This window comes from Monodelphis domestica, chromosome 3 (genome assembly GCF_027887165.1).
Source record: "Monodelphis domestica isolate mMonDom1 chromosome 3, mMonDom1.pri, whole genome shotgun sequence".
NCBI classification, from domain to species: Eukaryota; Metazoa; Chordata; class Mammalia; order Didelphimorphia; family Didelphidae; genus Monodelphis; species Monodelphis domestica.
This window is the reverse complement of record NC_077229.1, coordinates 331,222,171-331,233,146: the sequence shown is the minus strand read 5'-3', so window position 1 is coordinate 331,233,146 and position 10,976 is coordinate 331,222,171.

Sequence of the window (10,976 nt, the reverse complement as noted above, 5' to 3'; positions counted from 1 at the left end):
GTCCATCACCTTCTATTGTACCACTGTGAATCAGTCTCTGTGTACAATGTTTTCCTGGTTCTGCTCCTTTTGCTCTGCATCACTTCCTGGAGGTTGTTCCAGTCTCCATGGAATTCCTCCACTTTATTATTCCTTTTAGCACAATAGTATTCCATCACCAACATATACCACAGTTTGTTTAGCCATTCCCCAATTGATGGGCATCCCCTCGTTTTCCAATTTTTGGCCACCACAAAGAGTGCAGCTATGAATATTCTTGTACAAGTGTTTTTCCTTATTATCTCTTTGGGGTACAAACCCAGCAGTGCTATAGCTGGATCAAAGGGCAGGCAGTCCTTTATCACACTTTGGGCATAGTTCCAAATTGCCCTCCAGAATGGCTGGATCAATTCACAACTCCACCAGCAATGAATTAGTGTCCCCACTTTGCCACATCCCCTCCAGCATTCATTACTTTCCATAGCTGTCATGTTAGCCAATATGCTAGGTGTGAGGTGATACCTCAGAGTTGTTTTGATTTGCATCTCTCTGATTATAAGAGATGTAGAGCACTTTTTCATGTGCTTATTAATAGTTTTGATTTCTTTCGCTGAGAACTGCCTGTTCATGTCCTTTGCCCATTTGTCAATTGGAGAATGGCTTGATTTTTTGTACAATTGATTTAGTTCTTTGTAAATTTGAGTAATTAAACCTTTGTCAGAGGTTTTTATGAAGATTGTTTCCCAATTTGTTGCTACCCTTCTGATTTTGGTTACATTGGGTTTGTTTGTACAAAACCTTTTTAATTTGATGTATTCCATATTATTTATTTTGCATTTTGTAACTCTTTCTAATTCTTGCTTGGTTTTGAAGTCTTTCCCTTCCCAAAGGTCTGACATGTATACTATTCTGTGTTCGCCTAATTTTCTTATAGTTTCTTTCTTTATGTTCAAGTCATTCACCCATTTTGAATTTATCTTGGTGTAGGGTGTGAGGTGTTGATCTAAACCTAATCTTTCCCACACTGTCCTCCAATTTTCCCAGCAGTTTTTATGAAATAGTGGATTTTTGTCCCAAAAGCTGGGATCTTTGGGTTTATCATATACTATCTTGCTGAGGTTACTTGCCCCCAGTCTATTCCACTGATCCTCCTTTCTTTCTCTTAGCCAGTACCAAATTGTTTTGATGACCGCTACTTTATAATATAGTCTAAGATCTGGGACTGCAAGTCCCCCTTCCTTTGTATTTTTTTTTCATTATTTCCCTGGATATCCTTGATCTTTTGTTCTTCCAAATGAACTTTGTTATAGTTTTTTCTAAAGCAGTAAAAAAAATTTTTGGAAGTTCCATGGGTATGGCACTAAATATATAGATGAGTTTGGGTAGGATGGTAATTTTTATTATATTGGCTCATCCTACCCATGAGCAGTTAATGTTCTTCCAATTGTTCAAGTCTACTTTTAGTTGAGTAGAAAGTGTTTTGTAGTTGTGTTCATATAGATCCTGTGTTTGTCTCAGGATTTAGATTCCTAAGTATTTTATTTTGTCTAAGGTAATTTTGAATGGGATTTCTCTTTCTAGTTTTTGCTGCTGAGCTGTCTTGGAATTATATAGAAATGCTGATGACTTATGTGGGTTTATTTTGTATCCTGCAACTTTGCTAAAGTTGTTGATTATTTCGATTAGCTTTTTGGTTGAATCTCTAGGATTCTTTAAGTACACCATCATGTCATCTGCAAAGAGCGATGATTTGGTCTCCTCCTTGCCTACTTTAATGCCTTCAATTTCTTTTTCTTCTCTAATTGCTACTGCTAGTGTTTCTAATACAATGTCAAATAGTAGAGGTGATAATGGGCATCCTTGTTTCACTCCTGATCTTAATGGGAATGGATTTAGTTTATCCCCATTGCTGATGATATTAGTTGATGGTTTTACATATATACTGTTTATTATTTTTAGGAATGACCCTTCTATTCCTATGCTTTCTAGTGTTTTTAGTAGGAATGGGTGTTGTATTTTATCAAAGGCTTTTTCTGCATCTATTGAGATAATCATGTGGTTCTTGTTGGTTTGCTTGTTGATGTGGTCAATTATGTGGGTAGTTTTCCTAATATTGAACCAGCCCTGCATCCCTGGTATAAATCCTACTTGATCATGGTGGATGACCCTTCTGATCACTTGCTGGAATCTTTTTGCTAGTATCCTATTTAAGATTTTTGCATCTATATTCATTAGGGGAGATTGATCTATAATTTTCTTTCTCTGTTTTTGGCCCGCCTGGTTTTGGAATTAGTACCATGTTTGTGTTATAGAAAGAGTTTGGTAGAACTCCCTCTTTGCTTATTATGTCAAATAGTTTGTATAGTATTGGAGTTAGCTGTTGTTTGAATGTTTCATAGAATTCACAGGTGAATCCATAAGGCCCTGGGGATTTTTTCTTAGGAAGTTCTTTGATGGCCTGTTGGATTTCTTTTTCTGATATGGGATTATTTAAGAAATCTATTTCTTTTTCTGTTAGTCTAGGCAATTTGTATTTTTGTAAATATTCATCCATATCACCTAGGTTGGTATATTTATTGCCACATAGTTGGGCAAAGTAGTTTTTAATGATTGCCTTAATTTCCTCTTCATTGGAGGTGAGAACCCCTTTTCATCCTTGATGCTGTTCATTTGCCTTTCTTCTTTCCTTTTTTAAATTAGATTAACCGGTACTTTGTCTATTTTGTCTGTTTTTTCAAAGGACCAGCTTCTATTCTTATTTATTAGGTCAATAGTTCTGTCACTTTTGATTTTATTAATTTCTCCCTTAATTTTTAGGATCTCTAGTATGTTTTTCTTCTGGGGGTTTTTAATTTGTTCGTTCTCAAGTTTTTTAATTTGCATTTCCAATTCCTTGATCTCTGTCCTCCCTAATTTGTTAATATATGCACTCAGGGATATGAATTTTCCTCTAAGTACTGCCTTGGCTGCATCCCATAAGGTTTGAAAGGATGTCTCACCTTTGTCATTTTCTTCAAGGAAATTATTAATTGTTTCTATGATTTCTTCTCTAACTATCCAATTTTGGAATATCATATTATTTAATTTACAATTAATTTTTGATTTGGCTCTCCATGTACCCTTACCAATCAATATTTTTATTGCCTTGTGATCTCAAAAGGCTGCATTTATTATTTCTGCTTTTCTGCATTTGAGTGCCATGTTTCTGTGACCTAGTATATGATCTCTTTTTGTGAATGTGCCATGTGGTGCTGAAAAGAAGGTGTATTCCTTTTTGTCCCTATTTATTTTTCTCCATATGTCTATTAACTCTAATTTTTCTAAAATTTGATTCACCTCTTTTTCCTCTTTCTCGTTTATTTTTTGGTTTGATTTATCTACATTTGATAGTGGTTGGTTTAAGTCTCCCACTAATATGGTTGGTTTTACTGTCTATATCCTCCTTTAATTCTCCTAGTTTCTGTATTAAAAATTTGGATGCTATACCATTTGGTGCATACATGTTGATTAGTGATATTTCCTCATTGTCTATACTCCCTTTTAACAGAATATATTTACCTTCCCTATTCCTTTTGATCAGGTCTATTTGTCCTTTGGCTTTGTCTGATATCATGATTGCAACTCCTGCCTTCTTTCTATCAGTTGAGGCCCAAAAGGTCTTACTCCAACCTCTAATTCTAACTTTGTGAGTGTCAACCCGCCTCATATGTGTTTCTTGAGGACAACAAATGGTAGGGTTTTAGGTTCTAATCCAATCTGCTGTTTTTCTATGTTTTATGGGTGAATTCATCCCATTCACGTTCAAAGTTATAATTGTCATTTGTGGATTCGCTGGCATTTTGATATCCTTCCCTAATTCTAACCTTTCTTCTTTGGCTCTAACTTTTTAATCCAGGGATTTGCTTTAGGTCAGTCCCCCTAGTCCCCTCCCTTGAGATGCTTCCCTTTCTAGCCCTTCCCTTTTTGTGCTCCCTTCCCCTCCCCCCTCCTCTTCCCTCCCTTTTTATGCTCCCTCCCCCCCTTAAATTTCCTTTCTTTCTTGCCCTAATGGATAAGATAGAATTCAGGATCCCACTGGATCTAGATTTTCTTCCCTCCCAGATTTAATTTCACTGAGAGTAAGGTTTAATTAATTCCACTTCACGCTCTCTTCCTCTCCTCATATGAGAGTTCTTCCCCTCCCCTTCCCATGTGTATCTTTATATGGGAAAGATGATTCTATTGATTCCCCCCCTATTTCTTGAAGTAAGTCTTAGTATTATCGACGGTTCCCCCCTCCCTTTTCCTTTCTTTGCCCCCACTTTCCCCAAATCTTCTTAATGCCCCAATCTTTCCCTATGCATGTTTCTTCTAACTACTCTTAGGATGCTACAATTTTTGAGAGTTACATAAAACATTTTCCCCACATATTAATATATATAATTTGATGTAAATGTAGTCCTTATAGAAGAGAGTTTGACTTAAAGAAAAAGATAAGATTTATCTCCTTTTCCCTTTCTTTCATATTTACCTTTTCATGTTTCTCTTGCTTTCTGTGCTTGGATGTCGAACTTTCCACAGAGCTCTGGTCTTTTCTTAGCAAATGCTAGGAAATCTTCTATTTTGTTGAATGCCCATACTTTCCCCTGGAAGTATATAGTCAGTTTTGCTGGGTAGTTGATTCTTGGTTGGAGACCCAGCTTTCTTGCCTTTCTAAATATCGTGTTCCATGCTTTGCGGTCTCTTAGTGTGTTAGCCGCTAAGTCCTGTGTGATCCTTATGGGAGCCCCCTTATATCTGAAGCTCCTCTTCTTGGCTTCTTGTAGGATTTTCTCCTTTTCTTGGAAGCTCTTGAATTTGGCAATTACATTCCTAGGGGTTGTCTTTTGGGGATTTAGTATAGAAGGTGTTCTATGAACCCTTTCTATTTCTATTTTGCCCCCTTGCTCCAGAACATGGGGGCAATTTTCTTTTATAATCTCCTGTAGAATAATATCGAGTTTATTGTTTATCTCTGTTTTTTCTGGAAGACCGATAATTTGGAAGTTTTCTCTTCTCCCTCTGTTTTCCAGATCTGTGACCTTCTCAGTGAGATATTTTATGTTTTCTTCTAATTCATTAATTTTTGGGGTTTGCTTTATTGATTCTTGCTCTTTTATGATCTCACTTTCTTCGAGTTGCTTGATTCTGGTCGTTAGGGACTGGTTTTGCTTTTCTGCTTTGTCTGCCCTTCTATTGGATGCTTCGAGCTCTTTTTCCAATTGAGCAGTCTTATCTGTCAGACTGCTGATCTCTTTCTCCCATTTTTCTTTCCAGGTTTCCATCTTTTGGGTAAGCACCAGTTTGAGATCTTCCAGAGCTTGTTGATAGTTTCCATTTTGGGAGGCATGTTCTGATTTTTTTTAGATTTCCTCCTCATTCTCTTCTTTTCCTTGGGGAGTTCCACCATAAAAGTTTTCAATAGTCACCTTTTTCCCTTTCTTCCTGGAGGCTTGATTTTGGGCCATGTGAGCCATCCCTTTGGTGGTTTTATTCCCCTTTCCTTTTTGGTCTGGGGTCTGGGTGATGTGGGCGGGTTTTCTGTGAATTTAGGTTGCCTCAGACTAGTTTTTCCCAGCCTCCGAGGTTTCTTAGCGCGCTGGGCCCCTGATCACAGCGACACTGCCCAGGTGTTCAGCTCCGCCCAGATAATCAGCGTGTGGTCCACCCCTGGTGTTTAGTTCCATGGAGATGTTCAGCACAGCCCCCCCAAGTACAGCTCCACTGATCCCTGTGCTCAGGGCTGGGTTCTCCAGTGAAACCGCCCTGAGACGTTTTTTTCCTGGCAGTCCCCAGATCCCTAGGACCCTGGAGTGCCCTCCCAGACAGAGATGTTCCCCACTCACTCGCTGTCCCAGTGAGCGCTCAGGTAGCTCACTCTGGTTTGGTGGGGGAGGTGGGGGGGGGAGAAGGGCGGCTCAGTTCACATTTCTGTGCAAGCTCCCCTCCTTCTTATTATAGTGTGGAAGTGTTCAAACCCCACGTACCTTCGCCTCTGTGGAGTACTGGGGAGTACTGGGGTGTCCTTCTGTTCCTCCAAAGGTGATTTTTATGCTCCTTTGATGTAGTCTGTTTCGTTCAGTGCCGGGGAGAGGAAGAGTGTGGCGTCTAGATTACAGCCATGATTACCCGGAAGCCTAAAGTCTATTTTTCCTCCTATCCATACTTTTAAAAATGACCAGAAACAGAAAAAGGGTTATCATCAAGACAATATTTAGATCCTTCCTAGCATACTAGAATTGCCAGAGTTTATCATCCACTGACCTGCCCTCAAGAACCTATAGTCAGCTATGTATCAAAGGGTCATCAAAAGAGGAGTTTTAAAGGAAATATCAACCAGAGACTTGAAAAGGCAAAAATAGCAAAAGAAGCTCACCCTGCCTCATTTTTTTAATAATACTATTCTGTAAAGCAGAGTGAGACAGAGATAGAGAGCTGCCAATTGAGAAAATTTAAGTTAAAAGACAAATTTAGATGCAAAGAATAAGAAATAATCTTGTGCCACAAACAAGTCTGAATTCAGAAAGACATTTATGCAGACTTTTGATTTTAAATTTATTATCAAAAACTGGAATGTGCTATCAATTGAGATTGTGGAATCATCTTTCTGCTATTCGAAAAAGATGAACAATTAGCTAGTATGAAGCTAGATAAACAGCCACATATAATTGATGCATTGTGGAAAACTTGTCAAAAGTTGCTCAACTATATATGAGAAATGTTTTAACTTGGAAATTAAAATAATTAACAAGAGAAAAGGTTTTGTGAATGTTTCAATAAAAGGAAGCCTTTTATTTTTCTTGTCCTTTGTGCAAAAATGTCTTTCCCTTACCCTTACATCCCTTATCATTACATTACTTCATTACTGAGAAGACACAAATATACAATTAAAGTTTATCGATATTTCAAGTGTGCTTTTTTAAGTTTACAGTTCAATTTTGTCTCCTTCCCTTGCTTTTCCTCCCTAGCATTTTATAAAATTCAACAATATGAATCAAAATAACATATTCTTCCAAACTACTTTGAATCTTAATGTAATTTGAAGCAAACTACTTTGATAAATGTTTAAATATGTCTCCTTAAATTAAGGCTTATGATGTAGATACTTACCCTGTCAAATACTTCTAATTAAAGTTAAAATGGGGTACCTGATAACAAAATTTAGAATGTTTTGTAGAAAACAGTCTGAACTTTATGCCAATTGGCAAATTGGATGATTACTTTAGGTACATTATGTTTATGAAATCTGATGGGTTATCTCAAATACAGGATGTAGTGGTTAGCAAATTAAATAGGGCAACCTTAATAGATTTCAATGTCAATTCACAAATTATAAATCATCTTATTTTCCTGATATTGGTAGATCTTTAAAATCCATCAGCAGAACATATTTTGAAAGTACAGGACTTTTTATATTTTTAAATATTCTCATCATAAATGAATATTTGGCCACGTGAACATGTTTAATTTAACACAAAGCACACAATCTTGTGTGCTTAGCTTGGTATTTTTGTAAAAAAAAAACAAATGTAGTTAAAGAGAAGAAAATTATGGCATATTACTTTCTATGTGCTATAAACATGTTATTTGTGATGTATTTGTGAAAACTGAGAGTTCTCCCATTAAAAAAAATAACAACACCCAATCTCTACCGCAAGCACATTACCTCTAGCTTCTGAAGAAATCAAAACTTATTCCCAAATACCATTTCTTCTAGTAGTTTGTGTCACTGTTAATCAATATGAGGTGAATTTATAATTGCCCTACAGCCTTCTTCCAGATAGTGGTGCTATGCACTAAGAACCAAGCCTTGGTTAGTGCAATGTTTAAACAAAGTTAATGTTGGCTGTTGTCTATGGACAGTATTCTTAGTTGCTTGGAGTGAAGCTGGGATTCTGCACAGAAGTTAAATGCATAGTAAACAATAATATTCCATTCTACTTTTATACTATTTTTCTTTAAAGTTAAATTTGATATATATGTATACAAAGTACATGAAAAAAAAAAGCAAGGAAGGAAGGAAGGAAGAAGGAAGGAATAAAGAAAAGAAGGAAGGAAGAATAAAAGAAAAAAAGAAAGAATATATAATTTTGGTTGAGAAAATGTACATATTGATATTTTCATAAATGAATATCAAATGCCAACATATATGTATATCAAGTATGCACCACTTTTCTAAACCAAGATCTTTAGTATACTTTATATTTCTTTTTAAAAAGACTGCAGATTTTAGATTTATTTCCTAGGTAAAGTATGCTTTGAAGGATGGAAAGTGGATAAAGGTTCATTGACCTCAGTTGCCAGGGCTGAATTTTATTCCTCTTTTTGTCTCTCCAACTAATGGGTGAAGAATAACAGTCAATAAATTGAGAAGCCTCAGAGTTTTAGCACAAACTCTTCATTTATTTCCTGACCAGGACTCATTTGCATGTCTCTTGGTGTTTTTCAATCCAGAAACATAGTAGAAAACAGAAGAAAATCATAGTGAGATTTTGCTCAATTCAGACAGACTTTTCTCATTTGATAATGAAGTCTAGTGGGGCTGCTTAATAGTTTCAGTTTAATTCAGTTGAATTTTATAGTCCTGTCTAAAATTGTGAAGAATTTGAATATTGTGTCCAACTTTTTTTCTGGGCAGATTTTTCAAGAGATTTTGATAATAATATCCACTTTTGCTACCATAGCAACCTGATGGAAAAGTAAAATATTCTCAATGACTTGTTGTGAACAGGTAAAGCTTAAATTTAGTTGCTTAGTTTAGCAACAACTTTTCAATTACTAAATTTGACCAATATTGCCTACTGGTGTGAATGCAGCCTAAAGATACAATCATACTGGGCCTATTTTATATTCATAATTATCTTCTCAAATCACATCCAGATTAGTATATGTTAAAGGAACAACAAGGTATCATAAGACAATCAAAGAATATAAATATCATCTACCAAATTTTGTCCAACTCTTCCCTGGAGGATGTCTATCATCAAAACAGATTTAATGCTGTTACCACATTTTACCCTAGGCCACAAAATCAAATAATGTACTTTTTTGGCCTCACATTCAAAAGTGCATTTTTTTGGAGAAAGAAAAGGAAAATGTTAGTTAAAAAGACCATTTACTTTGGAAAACATATAGATTCAGTAACATGAGCTCACATCAATTTTCAGAAGTTCTACAGAACTGTGATATCAATTCATTGCTCTAAAGAAATACGGAAATTGTGCCTATAATTTTTTAATAATATCTAGTTACTTAAGGATTCCAAGATCATCCATGAAACATCAATGTCAAATGGAAAGACAAAATTTCCTATTTTGTAGGAATAGTATGTAGCTTGAAACTATCAGCTCCTTGACTCTGTATCTACAATACAATCCATTGGATAGAAACTATTTGGAAGGTCCATGATAGTAAAAGCACCTTAGTATTTCTTTATTGCTAGCCAAAATCCTTGGAACACAAGACATGCTTTAAAGATGACATTTATTCATTCAACAGTTCATTCATTCACAATCTTCCAGGGAATTAGGTTCAGGTACAATGCTGGCAAATATTTAATACATGGCTTGGGGGGGGGGAGAGATTACACATGGGACATTTAAACATTTTGAATTTACATTGTTACCATTTTCTCTATCCTTTCCTTATGTCTATACAATCAACAACAGTAAATTAAGTCCTGGTTTACATATCTTGATTATTTCTGAGGTAAGTACGTATTCATACTGAAAAATTAACAATCAGCTCATAAGAAAGTTTGAGCTGGTTCCATGACATCCCTGTCAAGTGTCCAAAGCAAAGCGAATGATTCTTCTTTTGTTTTTTTTTATTATTTTTTTTTGTCTTTCTCAGGATGATATCCAAAGTGTCTGACACAAAGTAGTTAAATCAATGTCGAATAAATACAACCAATCATGTGCTGTTGGTGGGAGGATTTGACAAAGGTGTCCAGCATTCAGGAATGAAATAGCTACAGTTTTATATCACCAACATTATACCAGTTGGAATTGCAGAAAAGAATAAAGGATATCAGTCACAAGTATTCAATGTAGAAAGAACAGCTCATCAGGTAAAAGATACATTAAAGAGAAGATAACTGAATAAAATAGAATGTCAAGATATGTCAGTGCTTGCACACACATATTTTTCCAAATCTGACAGTAAATTTACTTGTAGAGTTTTGTTTTGTGATGTCATCATATCATTTAAAATAACTCATAAAAGTATAGCAGCCAAATGCATATATTAACATTAATAACATTTAATATTTTGCTTTTATAGTTTAAAAAGTACTTTCATTGTAACAGCCCTATGGCAAATGATGTGAGTACTTACAACCTCATTGCACAGATAAGGAAAATGAGACAGTGAGAGTAAAATAATTTCCCATAGTGACACAGCTATTCAATATTAGAATTAGAATCCAGAACCATATTTCCTGGAACTTTACCCAATAAAATCTCCATCATACCATGTAAAATTGTATCTATTGTTAGGATCTATTATAGGTGAACACAAAAATGTCTTTTATCCACTATTTTTCATATTATAATGATAACAAAAATAACAGGAATAACTATATTATTTTTAAAGGTAAAGGGGAAGAGGTTCTAAACCGGGGGCTCTTCCTGGTGTGCAAAGGGAGATCTCAGATACTAGGTTAACTAATGAAAACTTAGTTATACTGTTAGAGTAATTTTTTTTTAAAAGGTTTGTGTCTTACAATGTCAATCACCAGTAAAATTCTTTTTCACTAGGGTTGATAACAATTCAATAAATAAAGAATAGAAATCCCTGGGTCTTGAATTTAAACTTCTTTAGGAGTTACGTGAAAAAGAACCTTCAGGAGATTGAAAGCAAGGCATCCTTTGGTCTTTCCATCTATTCGATGTTATTCCCAAGTCAAAACATATGGGAATCTAGCCTCATACTTTAGATTGTACTAAAGATGTAAGAGGGGCTCAGATCTCACCCTCTGT